The following is a 23,051-nucleotide window of genomic DNA, read 5'->3' as shown; positions in this document are numbered from 1 at the left end:
ATCCTTGACAGAATGGATGCATCATCCCAGTCACCCACCCACCCAGATTGGCTGGGGACCTGAAGGCGGGATGATAATTAGTTTATTCCTGGAAAGAGCAACAGCAGGCGTGCAAATCAGAGAGTCGGGTGTTCCCGACCTGAAAATGGTCCCGCCGTTCTGGTGGGGACTAAGGTGAGAAGATTCTGCTCTATTAACTCTGTTTCTCTCTCCACAGCTGTTACCAAATGTCTGAGTATTTCCAGCATTCTCTGTTTTTATCTAGATTTCCAACATCTGCAGTATTTTGCCTTTGTATAGAACTATTAATGTTAGGTTTCATGACTATGATATCCACCCATATTTAACAAATGATTACCTTTCCATCACATATACAAGGTGGACTTTAATATTAATTGTCAGCTTAGCCAGCAGAATTTTGTCCACTTAAGGTCCCTTTGAAGTCATACATGCTTACCATCTTAATAATGTTCTGTATTAGTAACACACTGTAAATATTACACGCACTTACTGTTAGATTATGAATTCAGTAATGTCCTCTGTTCAGTATTTCATAATGGCTTAAGAAGGTAGCTTCTGTATTACGGTGAACTACATTCATTGTCCTTAGTATATCTATTCAGTTAGCAAAGTTAGACAAACTAGAGTGCAAGTTGCAGGTGTAAATATTACACGGCAGTATTAAAAGTGACCCAATTCATCATCATTATTATTACAAGCAAATGCAGATACTAACTAGCACTGGTAAGTGCTAATTTCAAAATCAGAAGCTTTCATGTTGTGAGCTAAAATCTGGGTGGAATAGTAATGTTCAATTTTTACCATCTCCAGTAGGAATAGAGACAGTTTCAATAAATAATATGCATATGGGGTAATTGATGAGGGAGCAAACTGTGCAGTGCCAGTAGTAGACTATTGTTAATAGTCATAACCTGCTGCTTTATTCATATAGGAATATTTTCAGTTTGAAATGCTGTGTGGTAGCAAAATTAAATAACAACAGACTAACTAGTTGAACAAAACATTAATATCTGTATTTTTTAACTTTTTTCTTAAAACTCAGATTTTAGAACAAACTAGAGAGCTGAATTAAAGATCACAGTTTATTAAGTCAAATAGGACAAAAGTTAATATGGTGATTGAAAGACTCGACTAATTGTTTTTCCAAGTGTTTCCAATATTTTGAATGCCTGAAATTACCCAAGGATACAGTTTTGAAAGTTTGTATGAAAACCAACATTCACCAATGATAGTACATTTCAGTAACCAATAATTATACGGGACAAGATTTTTCGCTCGGCGTGTAGGTGCCCACCTGATACGCCCGAGTGTAAAATAGCGTGCGGTGACGACGGGCAAGGTTCACGACATCACGCACTCGCGCAATATTTTGGTCGGCGGGCGCACACGAGAGTTGGCAGCGCACCTGCTGACAATCAAGAGGTTCATTAAGGCCATTAATGTATTAATTAACCTGGATTTTTCACTGCCTGTCCAGTGTTAGGGTTGGTGGTTGGGCGAATCAGCCAGGTGGCCTTTGGACTTTTGAGGAAAACTCATCCAAAGGCGGGATTAGGTTTCCGATATTAATTTAAAAAAATGTTTGAGCAGAATTTTTATAATCTATATCTTTAGGTGATTGAGTCCGATGTGTGGAGATTTTTTTCTGCATTTTAAAATCTTTATTGGATGGTTTTAAATTCTTCGGTTCCCTGAGGCAGACAACAAAATCATTAAACTTTCCCATACAGCTGATGTTTGGCTATTTAAATCTGTATGATAGTATTTAGAACCATAGAAAAGTTATAGCACAGAAAAAGGCCATTCAGCCCATTGTGTCTACTCCGGCCAAAAAGAGAAAAAAAATAAACCAGCCATTCATTTTTAATCCCACTTTCTAGCACTTGGTCCATAACACTTTGGGTACAGATCCAGGTACCTTTTAAATGCATTGAGCATTTCAGCCTCAACTACCAATTTAGGCCATGAATTCTAGATGCCCACTACCTTCTGGGTGAAGAAGTTTTTCCTCTTGTCCCTTCTAATCTTTTTATCAAACACTTTAAATCTATTCTCCCTGGTAATTGACCCTCAGCTTGGGGAAACAGATCTTTCCTGTCTACCCTATCTAGGCCCCTCATAATTTTGTACACCTAATTAGGTCATCCCTCAGCCTCCTCAATTCTAAGGAAAACAACCCTAGCCTATCCAATCTTTCCTCATGGCTACAATTTTCAAGCCCTGGCAACATTCTTGTAAATCTCCTCTGTATTCTCTCCAGCGCAATTATGTACTTTCTGTAATATGGTAACCAGAACAAAATTCCAGCTGTGGCCTAACCAGCATTTTATACAGTTCCAGCATTACACCCCTGCTTTTGTATTCAATACCTCTCCTAATAAAGGAAAGAATTCCGTTTGCTTTCTTTACCACCTTATCCACCTGTTCTGCCACCTTCAGAGACATGCACTCACTTCCTCAACCCTTCTAAATATTCTACTCTTTATTGAGTATTTCTCCTGAAGGCCAAACACCTAAAACTTGAGTTCATGGGGATTCCTCCAGCCAATATTGGACCAACTATGTCCAATGAAATAATGAGTGAGGTATCAGAGTATAACTCCTAAATACACCTGTGTGACTCTTCAAGGCCTCTGAACTACAACTCCCAGAATTCATTCAAGCTTTTTCAAGACCGATAAAGGTAGTAAAATGCAAACTAAATGTAGTAAAAGCAAGAGCCCTCTGGTTCTGACCTCATCAGTAGCAAAGTGGGCAGCAATGGCAGCCCCAGCCAACATGGCACTGGTGATCTTCAAGATACTTTTGTGGACAGCTAATTTTGAAATCCTGCAGACGACACTCACCCTCATCTTATTGCCATCTCACATCAAACTGTCACAGACCTCCTCGACCAATGTTGTCGTTTCATCCTTCCCATACAGTCCATTTCTCATATTCATCACGCTCTGCTTTCATTCCTTTCAGGAAAAGAAAATGAGAGCACAGAGTGGAGACAACAAGGACTGAGTACGATAAGGAGCAAGTGCTAACTTGGGAATTTGATGGGGTGGGACACCTCTGGTAAGTTTTTCTCAAGCTATAATTTAGATTAAGAGTCAGACTCTGATTTAGAGCTTTAAAACTTTAAACTAGCTAAAAAGCCTAGTTTAACAGAAACTGCCTGGCAGCAGCAGTTATCTGTCAATCAATTGAAAGAGGTTGTCTGAAGAGGTGTTAATTACTGTAGTAGGAAGCTGACTTAGCAGTTGCAACTTGGGAGTGAGTCACTAGCCCTCCATCAAAACAGTTTTGTGACCACAGAGTGGAGATGATGGGCACTGAGTGCAACGAGGAACGAGTGCAAACTTGGGAATTTGGTGATGAGATATCTCTGGTAAGTATTTCTCAAGGTATAATTCAGCTTAACAATCAGTCTCTGATTTAGAATTTAAAGCTGCAAGCTAGTTAAAAAGCCTACTTTAACAGAAACTGTCTGGCGGGTACAATTAACTGTCAATCAGTTGAGAATGGTTGTCTGAACAGGGGTTAATTACTGAAGCAGGAAGCTGAATTTGCAGTTGCAACTTGATTTGAGTCACCAGCTCATTATAAAAACAGGTTTTGCAACCGCATAGGGTAGGGACATAGAGTGGAAATGATGAGGACTGAGTGCAACGAGGAACGAATGTTAACTTGAGAATTTGGTGCAGGTGTGCTATCTATGCTAAGTTTTTCTCAAGCTATAACTTAGATTAACAGTCAGACGCTGACTTAGAACTTTAAAACAGCAAGCTAGTTAAAAAGTGATGGGGAATGAGTGTTTACTTGGGAATTTGGTGCAGTTGGGAATTTGATATAGAGGGGGGAAGGATGTGCTGCTTTTTACACCTTTAGTCAGTCTACAGTAGCTGGTGAGTATTCAAAGGCATTAATTAGCTGAGCAAGTGGGCGATTGGTTGAGGGGCTTTAAAATTTTCTCTCTGTAAACAGGGGCATGGTCTAAACCAGTACTGGGGAGACATAAGTGTTGTATTAAGTGTGTAGCTTAATAAGTTAAACTACTTAATATAGTTGTTTGCGGGGGCAGCCAGTGGCATAGTGGTATAGTGGTTGAACTAGTAGTCCAGAAACCCATGATAATGCTCCAGGGACCTGGGTTCACATCCCACCACAGCAGATGGTGACATTTGAATTCAATAAAACATGGAATTAAAAGTCTAATGATGACCATGAAACCATTGTTGATTGTTGTAAAAACCTACCTGGTTCACTAATGTCCTTTAGGGAAGGAAATCTGCCGTCCTCACCTGGCCTGGCTGACATGTGACTCCAGATCCACAGCAACATGGTTGACTTTTAACTACCCTCTGAAATGACCTAGCAAGCCACTCAGTTGTATCAGTCCACTAAAAAGTCTAAAAGGAATGGAACTGGACAAACCAACCCACATCGACCTAGGTACCGGAAACGACAATGGCAAACTCAGCCCTGATGACCCTGCAAAGTCCTTCACCTGGGGGCCAGTGCCAAAATTGGGAGAGCTGTCTCACAGACTAGTCAAGCAAAAGCTTTACATAGTCATACTCACAAAATCGTACCTTACAGACAGTGTCCCAGCCATCACCATCCCTGCATATGTCCTGTCCCACTGGCATGACAGACCCAGCATAGATGGCAGCACACTGGTATATAGTCGGGTGGGAATTGCCCTGGGAGTCCAAAACATCAAATCCGGACTCCATGAAGTCTCATGGCATCAAGTCAAACGTGGGCAAGGAAAACTCCTGCTGATTACCATGTACCGCCCTCCCTCAGCTGATGAATCAGTGTCTTCCATGTTGAACACCACTTGGAGGAAGCACTGAGGGTGGCAGGCGTGCAGAATGTACTCTGGGTGAGGAATTTAATGTCCATCACCAAGAGTTGGTTGGTTGCACCACTGACCGAGCTGGTCGAGTCCTAAAGGATATAGACTGGGCATGTGGCAGGTGGTGAGGGAACAAACAAGAGGAAAAAATATATTTGACCTCATCCTCACCAACCTGCCTGCCGCAGATGCATCTGTCCATGACAGTATCGGTAGGACCGCACAGTTCTTGTGGAGACAAAGTCCCACCTTCACATTGAGGATACCCTCCATTGTGTTTTGTGGCAGTAATACCATGCTAATTGAGATAGATTTTGAACAGATCCAGCAACACAAGACTGGACATCCATGAGGCGCTGTAGGCCATCAGCAGCAGTAGAATTGTACTCAACCACAATCTGTAACCTCATGACTTGGTATATCCCCCACTTTACCATTACTATCAAGCCAGGGAATCAACCCTGGTTCAATGAAGAGTGCAGGAGGGCATGCCAGGAGTAGCACTAGGCAGACCTTAAAATGAGGTGTTAACCTGGTGAAGCTATAACACAGGACTACCTGCATGCTAAACAACATAAGCAGCAAGTGATACACAGTGCAGCCACATCCAGTTGTGAATGGTGGTGGATAATTAAACAACTCACTGGAGGAGGCGGCTCCACAAATATGCCATCCTCAATGATGGGGGAGCCCACAACATCAGTGCAAAGGATAAGGCTGAAGCACTTGTAACAGTCTTCAGCCAGAGTTGCCGGATGGATGATCCATCTCGGCCTCTTCCGGAGGACCCCAGTATCACAGATGCCAGTCTTAAGCTAATTCGATTCACTCCACATAAAATAAAGAAATGGCTAATGGCACTGGATACTCAAAGGCTATGGGGCCTAATAACATTCCAGCAGTAGTACCGAAGATGTGTGCTACAGAACTTGCCACGACCCTCGCCAAGCTATTCCAGTACAGCTACAACCTGCCATCTACTTGGCAATGTGGAAAATTGCCCAGATGTGTCCTGTACACAAAAAGCAGCTCAAATCCAACCCGGCTAATTACTGCCCCATCAGTCCACTCTCCATCATCAGTATAGTGCTGGAAGGGGACATCAACTGGGTTACCAAGTGGCACTTGCTTAGCAATAACCTGCTCACTGATGCTCAGTTTGGGTTCCGCCAGGGCCACTCAGCTTCTGACCTCATTACAGCCTTGGTTCAAAGAGGGACAAAAGAGTTGAACTCCAGAGGTGAGGTGAGAGTGACTGCCCTTGACATCAAGGCAGCATTTGACAGAGTGTGGCATCAAGAAGCTCCACCAAAACTGGAGTCAATCAGGGGGGAAACTCTCCCTTGTTTGGAGTCATAACTAGCACAAAGAAAGATGTTTGTGGTTGTAGTTGTTGGAGGTCAGTCACCTCAGTTCCAGGACATCACTGCAGGAGTTCCTCAGGGTAGTGTCCTTGGCCCAACCATCTTCAGCTGCTTCATCAATGACCTTCCTTCCATCACAAGGTCAGAAGTGGGGATGTTTGCTGATGATTGCACAATGTTCAGCAACATTCGCGTGTCCTCAGATAATGAAGCAGCCCATGTCCAAATGCAGCAAGACCTGGACAATATGCAGGTTTGGACTAACAATTGGCAAATAACATTCGTGTCAAACAAGTGCCAGACAATGACCATCTCCAACAAAACAGAATCTAACCATTGCCCATTGACATTCAGTGGCATTACCATCACTGAATCCTCCGCTATCAACATCCTGGGGGAATTACTATTGACCAGAAACTGAACTGGACTAGCCATATAAATACTGCTGCTTTAAGAGCAGGTCAGAGGCTAGGAATCCTGCAGCAAGTAACTCACCTCCTGACTCCCCAAAGTCTATCCACCATTTACAAGGCACAATTCAGGAGCATGATGGAATACTGTCCACTTGCCTGGATGAGTGCAGCTCTAACAACACAAGAAGCTCGAAACCATCCAGGATAAAGCAGCCTGCTTGTTTTGCACCTGATCCACAAACATTCACTCCCTTCACCACCGATGCACAGAAGCAGCAGTGTGTACCATCTTCAAGATGCACTGCACGAACTCACCAAGGCTCCTTGGACAGCATCTTCCAAACCCACAAACACTACCATCCAGAAGGACAAAGGCAGCAGACATCTGGGAGCACCACCTGGAAGTTCCCCTCCAAGCCAGTCACCACCCTGACTTGGAAACATATCACCATTCCTTCACTGTCACTGGGTCAAAATCATGGAACCCCTCCACCAACACCTTCCTGTCTTCCTCCGTGTGTGAAGTCCAGGTGGCTGGTGCTGCCTGGTGAAGAGAGACTATATCAACAATGCTTCACTTGTTAAATAGTGTGCCAGCTGCCTGGTGAAGACATCCTCCTCCCGCTCAACTGGAAAAAAAGCAAACCCACCCCACCCCATCCAGTGACATCCACCCACCCTACATCCTATCTCTTTCACTCCAGTGCCTCCCTGTCCCCTTCCTTCTCCCTTTCCTCTTTCCCTTAGACTGCCATTAGTAGGGAGAGGCTATCTCATTCTTGTCGCCTCTCCCCCTAGTGAGAATACTTGTTTACGAAATCAACAAAAGCACGGGGTGGGTGTAGCTCATACCCAATGGCTGACACATTGTCACTAGTGGTTAGGCCTTCCCGAAGGTCTGCGGAGGCAGCGTCATCACCGGAGGCAGGGCGCCCCAAAAAACTCTATGTGGGAGCAGCTGCTTCTGTGGTCCCTGCTGATCCTACGGCCGCATCTCCATTTCACCTCCTCACAAAAAACATCAGAGGATAGAGCTACATCCACCCTGAGATGACGATTGAGGCATGTGTGAAGTCTCTGGCTGGGGTTGTCGGTCCCTCAGCCATTTTTGCAGCTTCACGTATGTATGGGAAGGCAGTGTTCTTCTTGAGGTTAGAGTGGATGGTGCACCTGGCCCTGGCTAAGGGGCTCACCTTGGGTGGGACGTACTTGGTAGTGGACTCATTGGAGGTGACTGCGGATTGGATTCTTCTGCCCTTGATCCCCGGTGAGCTCCTTCCTCCTCACCTTCATCAACTGAAGGAGGACAGGTCCAGGATAGTGCCAGTCTCACTCGGCCTCGGGGAGCCCAGTCTCCACCACGTGTAGTCCTTCAGGTGCTAGGTTTTTGTTCGCCTGGCCAGGGAGGAGTGCACTGAGGACCAGTTTGATGCCCTACCACATCTTGTGGTCGGAGGATGGCATGCAGTGCCATGCTTGTAAGGAGGTGGGGCAAGTGCGAAAGAACTGCCCCACCTCCATGGCCACCAACACTACTTGGGAGGTTGCAGCTGGTACCGCTGAACCTCCCTCTGCCAGCACTCTATCTACTTTCCCACAAGGGGAAGTGACGCTGGTGACCAGTATCATCTCGGCTGCCGGCGAGGTGGGGGAAGAGAACTTGTGCTGGAAGAGGGTGAGGAAGAAGACTAAGCATCGGGAGACGGCCCCCCAGATCCAATTTGAACCCCACCCTGATGCTTTTACCCCCCAAAATACTGGTTCAGTGGTAGAAGAAAGATCCAGGCCCAGCAGTATGGCAGCATGTGATCCTGGGCCCGTGGTACCTCAGCGCCAAGTGCTGGGTCTGGCATCATCGCTCTGCGAGGTCCCAGATCTGGCAGCAATGAGGCGCGTGACCTCGAGTCAGTGGTCGTCCTGAAAGGATTGACTAGCCAAAACCCCAGAGGGCAGAACGCCCGGAGGGATGGAAGGCCTCACAGATGGAGGTCTCCCCGGCCCCAAGCATACCTTGGAAGATGCGCCACCCCTCATGAGGTCAAATGTGATTCTTCCCCCGATGAGGGGACAATGTCATTTCCACTGCACAAGTCCTTGCTCTGCCCTCTGGGTAAGGCTCAAGACCCTGATGCCTTGCTGCGGGCCCCTGAGCAGGCCCCCTTGGGAGTTGGTGAGGGTATTGCCCTTGCACCCCTGAGATGCCATCTGGCCTGCCAGCAGACTGCGGTCACCCTTTAACTGCCCCAGATGCTGGGTCATTGTGCGGCGGTGGCAAGGAGGGCCTCCCCGCTCTGTAGCAGCCTTTGGCACCGGGCGCCATGGTCTTAGGCCCAGAACTCTTTCTGGACTTGCTGGGTGACCTGCGCCTGGGACAGAGTGGGGTTCTGAGGTGCCGCCATCCTGTGGCCCTGGCCCAGAACCACAACTAAAGACCAGAGAGGTCCCCTCTGCCCTTAATCCTGGGGGTAGAATTGAGGTGCAGGCAGAGCCGACTGGCAGCTCCAAATCGGTCCCATATACTATACCAGAGAGGGCTGGGAAGTTGGCAGTGACGACCTTGAGGAGGACGGGGTGTCAGAGTGCAGGCAACAACTTAAATCATTGTCAGGCGAGATCACCTGATGCCACCTATCGATTCATTCCTGTATGGGATTGCCAGGATTTCTTTAGTGAGTAATTGCAGTTGCTGAGACTGAGGGTCCAGTTGGCCTTGGAACAGTGGCATTCTTTTCCGCTAGTGTTCTGGTCTGCCTGCATGGCCCTAAAGGCCCCTGGGTTGGACCAGAATGTTAAGCGGAGGGTCCGTATGAGTATATACTAATTTTAGTTTTGTTTAGTGTATGATATACCTTTAAGAATATTAGTTGTTAGGCAAGATCACAAGTATATTTGATCAACTCTATCATTAATAATACAACTCGGCCACTCTACAACAAACTGATCGAGTTCATCTGCAGATACTTCTTGGGTGGAAACGTTACTTTTATTTACAATACACTCAGCAGCAACTACACGTGCTTTCAACTCCAACTCTATCTCGACACTGCTGAGGTAGCCTGCACTACTTTTCTATTGGTTACAACAGATCATGTGATTTTGCCCAACAAACAGTATTCTTACTCACTAAATAAAACCCTAATTACTACAATATGCTTCTCACTGGGCTCTTGAAGGAGAGGAAGGCTTACTACTCCTCTCCTCCCTGCACTAAAGAGATATTCATGACAGGTTGCAGCAGTTCTGACAATGAAGACAGCTATAGCTAGCCTCAACATCAACGGCAGCAGGGACGCCCAGCGCAGGTTCCAGAACTTCTCGGCCCTCAGGGATGGGAAGTATGCATAAAAACAAAAAAACTGCGGATGCTGGAAATCCAAAACAAAAACAGAATTATCTGGAAAAACTCAGCAGGTCTGGCAGCATCGGCGGAGAAGAATTTTTCGTCAACTCTTTTCTTCTCCGCCGATGCTGCCAGATCTGAGTTTTTCCAGGCAATTCTGTTTTTGGATGGGAAGAATGCAGTCTGCTTCCTGCAGGGAATCCAATCCACTCCAGGAACCAGAAAGCTTCATCTCCTGGAACGGTGAGGGGGGAGGAGTCTACATGAGCCACCTAGCCTCCAATTCTGGCGGGTTGGCTACCTTGTTGGCCCCACATTTTCAGCTGGAGATCTTGAGGGTTAAGGAGCCGGTTGCAGGCCGGTTGCTGAAACTTACTGTGGGGATGCGGCGCTTCACTTTATGAATGTGTACGTTCCCCTGGGCGCACAGCAGCAAGTGAGATTCTTTGATGAAGTGTCTGCTCATCATAGTTCCATCGACGCAGGCGAGTGCATTATCCTCTTTGGGGGGTGAGGTGGGTGGATTTTAACTGTACCCTCAGGGTAAGGGACCGACTCAGTACCCAGCCTCACATGCTCTGTGTGAGTAGGTTGAGGGACCTTGTGTGTCCTTCGACCAAGTGGACGTCTGGCGATATCTCCATCCTGACTCCAGGATGTTCACTTTCGTGTCCCCTGGGGTCACAGTGTCCATAACTCACCCGCCTTTACGTTTCGAAGGCATACGTGCCCTGTGTTACATCGTCCTTGGTGCAGCAGGTGCCGTGCACAGACCACTGTCTGGTCTGGGTGGAACTAATTTCCATTCTACGCTCGGATGGGGTCCTCATCCTGGCACTTTAATAAACTGCTGCTGGGGGATGAGTGGCTCCTGGACTTATTCTGTCCTTTCTGGGCCGGCTGGAGAAGGAAGTGGGGAGGTCTCCCCTCCTTGGGGCTATGGTGGGACACAGGCAGGACTCATGTCCATATCTTCTATCAGGAGTATACGAGGAGGTTGACAAAGAGGCGGAAATCCAGGGTTGAGGAATTGGAGAAGGTGCTCAACCTGGAGGCACGTCTTGGTCAGCCTGAGGACCCAGCCCTGCAACTTTTGTTTTATTTGCACTTCAGATCCACGCAGATAGAATACAATTGACCGGACAGGGGACAACCCTGACCCACTCCTCTCCCAAAGTGAAGGGGTCAGGGACCCGTTAACCTGAATTGGACATTGCAGCAGGGTACAGAAGTAGGATCCAGGCAACAAAATGTGTCCCAAACCCGAATACTCGCAGAGTCCTGAATAAATAGTAGTTTTTCAGATTTGAGGAAGGTTTCCAGTGGAGTTCCTCGGGTCTGTGTTGGGACCCTTGCTCTTCCTGATATATATTGACCTCTACTGTGGTGTGCAGGGCATGATTTCAAAATTTGCAGATGATACAAAGATTGGAAATGTTGTCAACTATGATGGGGACAGTCTTGAACTTCAAAAGCACATAGACTTGTTGGTGGATTGGGCAGACAAATGGCAGATGAAGCTCAATGCAGAGAAGTGTGTGGTGATTTGTTTCGGCAGGAAAGATATGGCAAGACAATATAAGATAAAGGAGGCATCTCTAAAGGAGGTCCAGGAACTGAGGGACCTCGGTGTATACGTACACAGGTCATTAAAAATGGCAGGGCACGTTGAGAGAGCAGTTCATAAAGCAAATAGTATCTTGGGCTTTATTAATAGGGGCATTGAGTACAAGAGTAAGGAGGTCATGTTGAACTTGTATAAGACACTCATTAGGCATCATCTGGAGCACTGCATCCAGTTCTGGGCACCATACTTGAGGAAGGATGTGAAGGCATTGGAGAGAGTACAGAGGAGATTCACAAGAATGATTCCCAGGATGAAGATCTGTAGCTATGACGATAGATTGGAGAGGCCTGGGATTTACGAAAAGAGGCTGAGAGGAGACTTGATAGAGGTATTCAAGATCCTGAGGAGTATGTACAGGATAAATAAAGAGAAACTCTTCCCACTGAAGAGAGCGCCAATAACTTTAGGACATAGACGCAAAATAATTGGTAAAAGGAATAAACGTGATGTGAGGAAATATTTTTTCATCCAGACGGTTGTTGGAGTCTAGAGCAAACTTCCTAAAAGGGTGGTGGAAGCAGGTTCATTCGAGGTATTCAAAAGGGAATTGGATTGCTACCTGAAAAAAGAATGTGCAAGCTTATGGAGATAATGAAGGGGAGTGAGACTAGGTGGAATGCTCTTGCAGAAAGCCAGTGCAGACTCGATGGGCCAAATGGCCCCCTTCTGCACTGTAAAGAAACTGTGAAGACCACAGACTGTAGGGTTGATGTGGTAAGTAAAGCATCAATAAGAAAGCTTTGAGTTATAAAGTGAAATATATTTATGACACCATTCCTTTTGCTAGAATGTACATCAATACCGGACTGATACATTCAATTCAACTACACCCAAAGTGAGTTATTCCATTTCCCCTTTGGTGTTCTCCTTTTCCCCTAACTCTATCTCCTACCCTTAATCATATCGTCATTTTGCACGTGCAATAGTAACCATCTTAGCTTGTTCATGAGCCCTGGAGAAACTTGGCAGTCCAATAACATGTTTTGATAATATCTTTAAAACAGAAATTACACATTCCACTTGAGCCTGACTTTTTTCATTTCAAAATTATCCCAAGTTTAAATAGCAGTGTTGTTGGGCTGACAGCTTTTGATAGTGTTCAATTTATTTCTTCCAAAAACAAACTTTATTTATTTCTTTTGGCACCAAGAAACCACCCAGATTATTTTTCCATTAGCGTTTCCTTTTTTTTGGAAATTAGAATTTATTTATCTCCTTAGACATCAGGAAAATTTCCCTTTGCTTGAAATAGCAACTCATGTCAAGTCATTTTATCAATTCCAATTTCACAAAGAATATGCCTAGGCTTGGTGGTTTTGCATCAGAGACAAAAACATTTTCAATAAGCTTAGAGGTGACTTCCATATCTCCCCTACTCAAACACTTTGGCCAGGATTTTCCAGCCCCACCATGGCAGGACCTGCTGTGGGAGATTCGGCAGCCCAGCCAAAACTTAACTGACTTTCAGTGGGACTGGACGATCCCAGAGGTGGCTGGAGCCAGAAAACCCCACCCATAGAACCACAGAAAAGTTACAGCGCAGAAAGAGGCTATTCAGCTCATGTCTGTGCCGGCCAGAAAAAGATGAAAAAGAAACTAGCCTCTCATTTTAATCCCATTTTCCTTGCAGGTTACAGCACTTCAGATGCAGATCCGAGTACATTTTAAATAAGTTGAGCATTTCAGCCTCAACCATTCTCTGGGGGAAAAATTTTTTCCTCGTCCCCTCTAATCCTTCTACCAATCATCTTAAATCAATGCCCCCTGGTAATTGACCCCTCAGCTAGGGGAAACAAGTCTTTACTATCTAGGTCCTTCATAATTTTTTACACCTCAATTAGGTCACCCCTCAGCCTCTTCTGTCCTAAGGAAAACAACGCTAACCTATCCAAATCTTTCCTCATGGTACAATTTTCAAGCTTTGGCAGCATTCTTGTAAATTCCAGCTGTGATCTAACCAGTGTTTTATACAATTCCATCATTACATCCCTGCTTTTGTATTCAATACCTCATCCAATAAAGGAAAGCATTACATATGCTTTCTTTACCACCTTATCCACCTGTTGTGCCACCTTCAGGGACCTGTGAACATGCACTCCAAGGTCTCTCACTTCCTCAACCCCTCTCAATATCCTCCCATTTATTGAGTATTCCCTTGCTTAGTTTGCCCTCCCCAAATGCATCAACTCAAATTTTGCCACTTTTCTGCCCACTCAACCAAACCATTGACATCATCCTGGAGACAACAGCTGTCCTCTTCACTATCAACTACATAGCCAGTTTTTGTCATCTGCAAATTTCTCAATCATACTTCCCACACTTATGTCCAAATCATTAATATATACAACAAACAGCAAGGGCACCAACACTTGAGCCCTTGTGGAACATCACTGGGAACCGTTTTCCTTTCGCAAAAACATCCATTGTCCATTACCCTTTGTTTCCTGTTGCTGAGCCAATTTTGAATCCAACTTGCCACCTTCCCCTGTATCCCACAGGATATCACTTTTCTGACCAGTCTACCATGTGGTGCTTTGTCAAATGCCTTACTAAAATCAATGTAGACAACATCCACCGTACTATCCTCATCAATCGTCCTTGTTACTTACGCAAAAATTTCTATTAAGTTAGTAAGACATGATCTTCCCCTAACAAAACCATGTTAACTGTCACTGATCAACCTGCGCCTTGTCTGGAAAGATAACAAATGGCCTGAATGATTTTGGTCAAGTCTCTGAAAGGCAAAGCCTTTATTCTGTGCTTTAATTCTCAAACTGCTGGGTTCACTCTGAGCTGGAAACCATCATTACCTGTTTGTTTTTTTTGAAAAGTATGGAAAACAATCCATTGTGGCTCTGGCCAAGAACCCAATGGATTAAGATGTCCAACTATATCTGTAAATTTTAGAAAATTAAAATCTAATAATGCCCAGTAATCCGAAGGTTGTGATGAATTTTTAAAAAACAAGCCGCTGTTAGTAGAAAGAGTTAACTCTGCTGCTTGTTGGCAGGGTGGGGTGGGGGGGGGGGGGGGGCGCGGTAGTGGTGGTAGTGGGAGGTGGAGAAAACTTGGCATGCAATTGCATCACTTTATGTAAATTTTAAAAAAAACTTCCTATCAAAAAAATTTTAAGCTTTTTAAAAAAAATTAATCTTTTCTTCCTTTAAAATAATTTTCAAGCTCTGATATTCACTATTTAACCAAACTTGAAAGAAGTAGTCAGTAAAGCATGTCTTTAATCTGAATTTTGGCAGTCCTTCTGCTAAATTGTTTTGAAAAGTTCAAATTGGATTTCTGCCAACTTCAGGCTGATCTTTATATTTTGGGAACAGACCGTGCAAGTACATTTCAAACACTTTCAGCACAGAAAAGTGCAATTTTGAATTCATGTAAATTGTTTCCAAACATTTAAAAATTCCCTTTTCTCTTTTGATAACTTTCAGGAACAAAACCTCAAATCTTTAAACTTTGTAAGAAGTTTCTAACCTGAGGTCAATCCAACTTGGGATCAATTATTTTAAAATTCCAGTTTACACTATCGAACATTACAACTACTCTGTTCTCATGGGCAAAATTTTACACCCTGTGGGTGGGCGGGTGCCTGACCTGATCAGGTGTAAAGTAGCACATGATGACATCGGGCAAGCGTCCCAATGTCATCGTGCACTCACGCGATATTTCAGTCGGCAGGTGCACAAGAGTTGGCAGAGTGCCCACCGACAATCAAGAGGCCTATTAAGGCTATTAATGTATGAATTAAGGGCGATTTTTTGCTGCAGGTGGGCAAATAGGCCAGGCGGCCTTTGGATTTTTGAGGAAACCTCATCTACAGGTGGGATGAGGTTTCTGGGATTAATTTAGAAAAAAATGTTTTGACAGAATTTTTATCTATGAGTTTAGGTGAGTGAGGCCTATGTGGGGACATATTTTGCTGCATTTCATAATCTTTATTTTTGTTTTTAAAATTGTTCAGCACCCCAAGGCAGCTCTCTGCTTTCAGGAAGCTTTCACTGCATGATCCCCCTCCTCCTGCCCCCATCATGGCAGCACTGAGTTTCTCGGCGCGTGTTTCATACTGGCTGGCCGTTAATTGGTTAGCCAGCATGAAATTGTGGTCAGGGCCGATCGCAGGTAGCGGCCCGTTTCCCAGGCCCAGCACCATGCCCACCTGACGACCTGAAAATCCTGTGCCATATGTGAATTTGTATCCAGATTAAAAGTCCCACATGTTTATCAACACACTTTCGAGTTGTGATTTTTGGCCAGAAATCTCAACTCGAACCTTATAACTTAAAACATTGGTTTGTTCAATTACACTTCCCTTTAATCCAACTCATAATCCTCTGTGAATTTAAATTTAACTCAGTGCTGCTACTCCTATGCAAAATTACAGTTTAGGAAAGAAAACACATTAAAGCTCTCTCACACACACACACACACACACACACACACGTTATCCAACACATTCTTTAATACACATCTTCCATTCTCCATTCATGCGACATCTGTCTTAACAACCCAATATCTAAAAGAAAACAAAGGAAATAAATTACGTCAGTGATTCTTCTTTCTTCACTAAGACTAATTAAAACAAACAGGAAAAGTAAATCTTCACAAACTTTTGCATTCTCAAAACATACGCCGAATGAAACATCCATTCTCCTTCACTTGCACCAATTTAAAATACAGCCACTTAAACAACAATATGCTAGACCAGAACACACACACAAGGTTAAGCAACCTTTAGTGCAGAGATTTGTAGACACTTGACATGACATGCAGACACAAGAAAATCACAAGTACCTAAATAGCAACTTAAATGCAAGTTTTTCCTTTTGTTGGTCTTTTTCTTTGTTTGCTTTTAGGCTGAGATCCACTTAGGGTTCCAACCATCCTTTATCATGTTGTTCATTATTTTTGCATAGCAGATGTTCTGTGATGAGCTCCTGACTGTTCACCTCCTTCCCTGCCATACTTTCAGGTTATGTTCGGTAGCATGATCTGCTCTCGCCTAATCTGGTCTCTTCTGTGTCTCTGAACCTATGCACAAGGCTCTTCCCCTTTGGGAACACCCGCTAAGTATTCCCACCAGCCCATCCCTGGGTCAAGGTGTCTAATATATTTGTGGAACTCTTCATCTCAGAGGAGCACGTGTTAATCCTCCTTCCCCCGCTATTTGCAATACCCTACAGAATGTTGTTTCCTCCCTTTTATTTAATCTTTGTATTTTCCCTCTCATTTTCAGCCACTCTGTCTCCATTCAAATGTTTGTGACCATTCCGAGGAGGCCTCAGTGGTCAGTCAGACCTAACTAACCACAGATGGTATAAAATAAAAAGTAATCATCCTGGTGTCTGCTGTCTGCGGGGACTTTCCTGTAATTGGAGCTGTCAGTGGATCCTGTTCGTGACGCCAAGTTGTTGTGGGACAAATGCCACTTGCAAGATCGGAATCCCTTCCAACCGGAGTTTATGAAATATAAAAACCCCAAAACCCACGTACACAAGTGCTGCAAATAAAACAGGCCAAACCTCAACATGAAAACACAGGCAGGCTACATTGCCAGGGGTTATTTTTTAAAACATTCTAATATCAAAGCAAAACAGATACTATGAGAGGGCCCTCAACCGTGTCCGGCCCATCTCCCGCGCATCCGCCCTCACACCTTCTCCTCCCTCCCAGAAACATGATAGGGTCCCCCTTGTCCTCACTTATCAGCCTCCGCATTCAAAGGATCATCCTCCGCCATTTCCGCCAACTCCAGCATGATGCCACCACCAAACACATCTTCCCTTCACCCCCCCTATCGGCATTCCGTAGGGATCGCTCCCTCCGGGACACCCTGGTCCACTCCTCCATCACCCCCTACTCCTCAACCCCCTCCTATGGCACCACCCCATGCCCACGCAAAAGATGCAACACCTGCCCCTTCACTTCCTCTCTCCTCACCGTCCAAGGACCCAAACACTCCTTTCAAGTGAAGCAGTATTTCACTTGCATTTCCCCCAACTTAGTCTACTGCATTCGTTGCTCCCAATGTGGTCTACTCTACATTGGAGAGACCAAACGTAAACTGGGCGACTGCTTTGCAGAACACCTGCGGTCTGTCCGCAAGAATGACCCAAACCTCCCTGTCGCTTGCCATTTTAACACTCCACCCTGCTCTCTTGCCCACATGTCTGTCCTTGGCTTGCTGCATTGTTCCAGTGAAGCCCAACGCAAACTGGAGAAACAACACTTCATCTTCTGACTAGGCACTTTACAGCCATCCGGACTGAATATTGAATTCAACAACTTTAGGTCGTGAGCTCCCTCCCCCATCCCCACCCCCTTTCTGTTTCCCCCTTCCTTTTCTCTTTTTTTTCCAATAAATTATATAGATTTTCCTTTTCCCACCTATTTCCATTATAAAAAGAGAAAAAGAAAAAAAAAAATTATTTATTTATTTATTTTATTTTTAACATCTTTTATGCTCTCCCCACCCCCATTAGAGCTATACCTTGAGTGCCCTACCATCCATTCTTAATTAGCACATTCGTTTAGATAATATCACCAACTTTAACACCTATGTGTTCTTTTGTATTACTGTTGTTGACATCTTTTGATGATCTGCTTCTATCACTGCTTGTTTGTCCCTACAACCACACCCCCACTCCACCTCTCTCTCTCTCTCTCTCTCCGCCCCCCACACACACACCTTAAACCAGCTTATATTTCAACTCTTTCTTGGACTCGAACTCAAGTTCTGTCGAAGGGTCATGAGGACTCGAAACGTCAACTCTTTTCTTCTCCGCCGATGCTGCCAGACCTGCTGAGTTTTTCCAGATAATTCTGTTTTTGTTTTTACTATGAGAGGACACCGGGGCATTATCGCAACAGTGACATAAGATAGCTGCCATCAGATAACTAGATTAAGAAGCTTGGAAGACCAGTGTAACAAATGGCCCCAATCAACAGCTATCATACAAACATCAACAACAGCCAAGAAGGAAATGAACCTGTTACATGCATATCAGTCCGGGAGCCAGAGATACCTCACCTGAATGGGGTCCATTGTTTCAGTTGTGGAAGCAACATCAGCAATGAATGAGTCCGTCTGGACCAAGGCTTGTAACAGACTAAAGAGATTAAAGGGTGCTAAGCACTGACCATTCGGCAGGATGACTTCAGGAAATATGCTCATAGTTCAGCAGAGTGCCTTGAGGAGATGTATTTTGACATTTTCGACAAGGATCGCCATAAAAGGGCAAAATCGAAGGGTCCAGCACTGCAGTCAAGAAGGAGGGTCAGGAACAGTCAACCTGACTCGCAGACCTACAACCTTTGCTGGATGGACCAACTGTGTGGGGAGCTGTAAGTTATCAGCCAAATCCAAGAGCATTGGGGCTGAGCTTTAAAAAGTAGTTTAAGGATAACAACCAAATCCTGAGGGGTTGGGTTGAATTGAGGAAGGTTTTGGGCAAAAACGTGGGGTTTTGCCTGTGGGTTTTCTGTAGAGGCTTTTTAATAGGCTGTGGGTTTCTTTTTGATGTGTTTATGGGAGGCAGAGGTTAAATTGTGGAGTGATTTAAATCAGGCTAACCAATTAAGTATTGTCTAGTGTCATTTACAATAGTTCAGAGCTCTAGTATCTGGGCATTAGGAGTGTTTTTAATAAACAAGTTTGTGGTTGAGCCTAGCCCTGTGTCTGTGAGTTTGTCCTTACAAAATCCTAAAGTCAAGAACCATCAGTAAGGGAAAACAGGAGCGTGAAACTCTTGCGCGTTCCTAAGTCCGAAGTTGGTTAAAGTTAGGAAATCTTTATCTCTAGCTTGCAAGGAAAAGATTCAAGCTACAGAATTTCTAGCGAAACACATCTAGAAAAACAGGCTACATATGTAAGCTAAGAGTAATAGAAAAATACAGCGAAAAGAACAGTTTTCATAAGTATAACTCACTTTATAACTCAAATCATATTAGCCCTTTATTTATCACATTAATTTGTCCCTCAGCAGGTGAATGAGTAAACTGACACCATGGTACAGGGAGCCATTCAAGTGGGAGAGTAAAAAGGAATGTATTGTAGTGAGGAATAGATATTCTTCTCTGCAGGCAAGAGTATGAGACCCGAAGACTGCATTGCCTGCCTGATGAGCTGAAGAAGAACTTGGAAGTGGTAGGAGGATTCAGTTGTTGTAGTGCACATGGGTACCAGTGTCAATGTTACATATCGAGATAGGAGGAGTGCGCAGTTAATTCTAGCCCCACTTCTACACAGGTTGTAACAATAGTTTGAATGTTTAACTTGTCCACTAAAATGATCAATTGTTACCCTTTGATACTGTTACTCCTAGCATAAAAAGACTCTAACCAGACTTTTTTCAGTAAACGCAAAAATATTGATTATAAATCAAACTACTTTTTTTAAAACCAGTTATAAAGCTAGTTAATATACAAGTTATAGTTTAGAAGTGTAATGATTTTACCCCTTTTTAAAACCGATATTCAAATCCACACACACTCTCACACAAACACAAAGCAGGAAAAACAGAGGCTGGAGTGTGGGAACGTTTCTTTAAAAGGATAAATTTTGAAGACATCTTGACACTGTTGATCTAACAGAATTTTGGTCACAATAGATCTGGAAGCTCTTTCAATGGATTGTTTGGTAAAACTGTCCTTTATGACCCTTACTTATCACAACTTTGCAAACTCTCAAAAAAACAGATGATTTATTCCTATGAGACTTGAGACGTTTCTGAGGAAAGTTTAACACGAAGGTAGGGCATAGAGTCTTTTCTTGCAGCCTGCTTCTAAGGCACCCCCACATACCTTCTCTCTGCCTGTGAGTTTTTTTTAAAAAGACCAAGGTGTCCAAAGGGCAGCATTTTCCGATCGGTGAGCAAGGGCGGGGCCTGCTTGCTGACATGTAAAATGACACACGGTGACGTTGGGCGTGCATCCCAATGTCACCCCGCTTCATTTAGATTTTCAGTTCGGTGGGCGCGCAGCTGAGTTGGCTGCGCGCCCACCAACCTGTCAATGGCCTATTAAGGCCATTAAAAAGTAATTAAAGTGATTAATGGGCCTGCCCATCCAACCTTAAGGTGTCAAGGGTACAATTTATATGTTTTGAGATACAGGCTTTGAATTCAGTAGTAATAAGACCACTGAGTCTTGAAGTTTTTTATAAAACTAAATAAAACATATTAATATAAGAAAAATTGCAAGCACATACATATGTCTACAAAATTACTATAATAACTACAAAGATCCCCTAATTAATTTGACTCTCAGTTACACCCCCGTTAAGGCAGCACTAAAACTCATAGATTTAAAAGACCCCAGGCAAAGCACATTTGACCTTACAAATTCAAAATGAGACTCCTTGCAGGCACAGTTGCAAGTGTACAGGCTGGTTAGATCTTAAATGCCTCGGCCTACACACACACAAACTCCTTTCTGTTTTTACATAGCTTTTCCCTTGAATATAAATTTCCCATTGTATTACTAGGTTTTTAATTTTACCTCTTCTAAAAATAATATCCTTTGATTCCACCAATTTTATTAGTAAGCTGAAAGAAATAAACACATTGCTTGGCATCTCCTAGCTAGGTGCAAGATATCACCCATTCTTTTGAATGCTTTATTTAAAATGCAAATTGCCCCCTTGACACCTAAGTTTCTAAACTTCCCCATGTTTATCTAATTAACATTTCAAACCTACTTTTTTCTATACATCAAAGCACCCAAACTTGCTGGCTTTAATTCAATTAAGACACACACACATAGACACAGCAACCACTAAACTTAATTTTAAAAATACTTTCCAATAACATTATAGACACTAATGACAAGCAGTGCAATTGTTGTGGGTGACTTTAATCTTCATATAGATTGGCTCAATCAAATTGGCAAAGGTATTCTGGAAGATAAGTTTGCAGAATGCTTTTGTGACTGCTTCCTGACCAGTATGTTGTGGGACCAACTAGAGATAAAGCTATTTTAGATGTAGTGTTGTGCAATGATGCAGTTAATTAGTATCATAATAAAAGATCTGCTGGGAAATAGTGATCATAATACAATTGAATTCCATATTAAGTTTGAAAACTACATACTCCAATCACAAACAAGAATCTTAAAGTTAAACAAAGCCAATTACATAGGGATGAGGGGAGAGCTGGCTAAGGTTCTTTGGGTAATAGGCTAAAACATATGGCCATAAATAAACAGTGGGAAACATTTAAAGACACAATTCAAGCTGTTCAGCAAAAATACATTTCATTGAAGAACAAAACTCAGTAAGAAAGATTCATTTATGGCTTAATAAAGAGGGTAAGGATAGTATTAGATTAAAAGAAGTGAATTATGATGTTGCAAAAAGCAAAAGGAAGACTGAGGATTGGAAGATTTTTTAGAAACCAGCAAGGTCCACTAAAAAGCTGATAAAAATGGAAAAACGTAGAATGAGTGAACTAACCAGGAATATAAAAGCAGAAACTAAGAGCTTTTACTAGTATATAAAAGGAAGGATAGTAGCTAAAGTAAACATTGTTCTCTTGAAACAGACAGGAGAAATTATCATGGGAAATGAGAAAATGACAGAGACACTAAACCAACACGTTGGTTTTTGCCTTCACAGCAAAAGACAAGTCACATAGTAAAAATAGAGGGTAACCTAGGGGCTAATAAGAGTGAGGAAATTAAGGCAACTAATATCAGCAAAGAAAAAGTACTAGACAAACTCAAGGGACTAAAATCTGACAGATCCCTAGGACCTATTGCTCTACATCCAAGGATTCTAAAATAAGTAGCTGCAGCAATAGTGGATGCTAGCTATGATTTTCCAAAATTCTGTAGACTTTGGAACACTTCCAGCAGATTTGCAGTTAGCAAATGTAACATTGCTATTCAAGAAAGGAGAGAGGGAGAAAACAGGGATCAGTGCTGGGTTTCAACTGTTTACAATCTATATTAATGACTTAGATGAAGAGACAAAGAGCAATGTCTCTGGGTTTGCTGACATTAAAGTATTAGGACAGGACGGGGGCGGGGTGGGGGGGGGGGGGGGGGGGGGGTGGGGGGAGGGTGGGTGGTGGGGGGGTGGGGGGGGTTAATTGAAACAGCACTAATTTCTCCTCTCACCACCCGTCTGTAAACAGAAAGATGTTTTGATTTGTTTCCTTCTTTACAGGTATTTCCCAACCCTTCAGTTTTGGTGTGATCCAATTTTCTATTAGCCCCACAGCAAACTCAAGATACAATGAACTAAAAAAAGAGTTAGTTTATTGCACAAATTTAAAATGTGAAAGGAGGGTCGCAATGTCACCTTAAATAACTCAGACAGTAGAGGGGGACAGAGAAAAGAAGGTTTTACATTACAGAGACCACAGAGAAAATAAATATTGGTTCACATCAGGTCCAGAATCCAGAATCAAAGTCCAATGAAGTATTCCTT

At 43.6% G+C, this 23,051-nt stretch overlaps 1 long non-coding RNA gene across 1 annotated transcript in view; it reads left to right on the top strand.

Annotated features, from left to right (window-relative positions):
• Positions 1-23,051, top strand: part of LOC121285267 — a 40,178-nt gene that overhangs the window by 3,073 nt on the left and 14,054 nt on the right. Inside the window, exon 2 of the long non-coding RNA XR_005944623.1 lies at positions 2,989-3,084. This is a non-coding gene — a long non-coding RNA (uncharacterized LOC121285267). The remainder of the gene's footprint in view (positions 1-2,988; positions 3,085-23,051) is intronic.

The sequence above is a fragment of the Carcharodon carcharias genome, chromosome 12 (genome assembly GCF_017639515.1).
Source record: "Carcharodon carcharias isolate sCarCar2 chromosome 12, sCarCar2.pri, whole genome shotgun sequence".
NCBI lineage: Eukaryota > Metazoa > Chordata > Chondrichthyes > Lamniformes > Lamnidae > Carcharodon > Carcharodon carcharias.
This window is presented reverse-complemented; position numbering and strand designations above follow the sequence as displayed.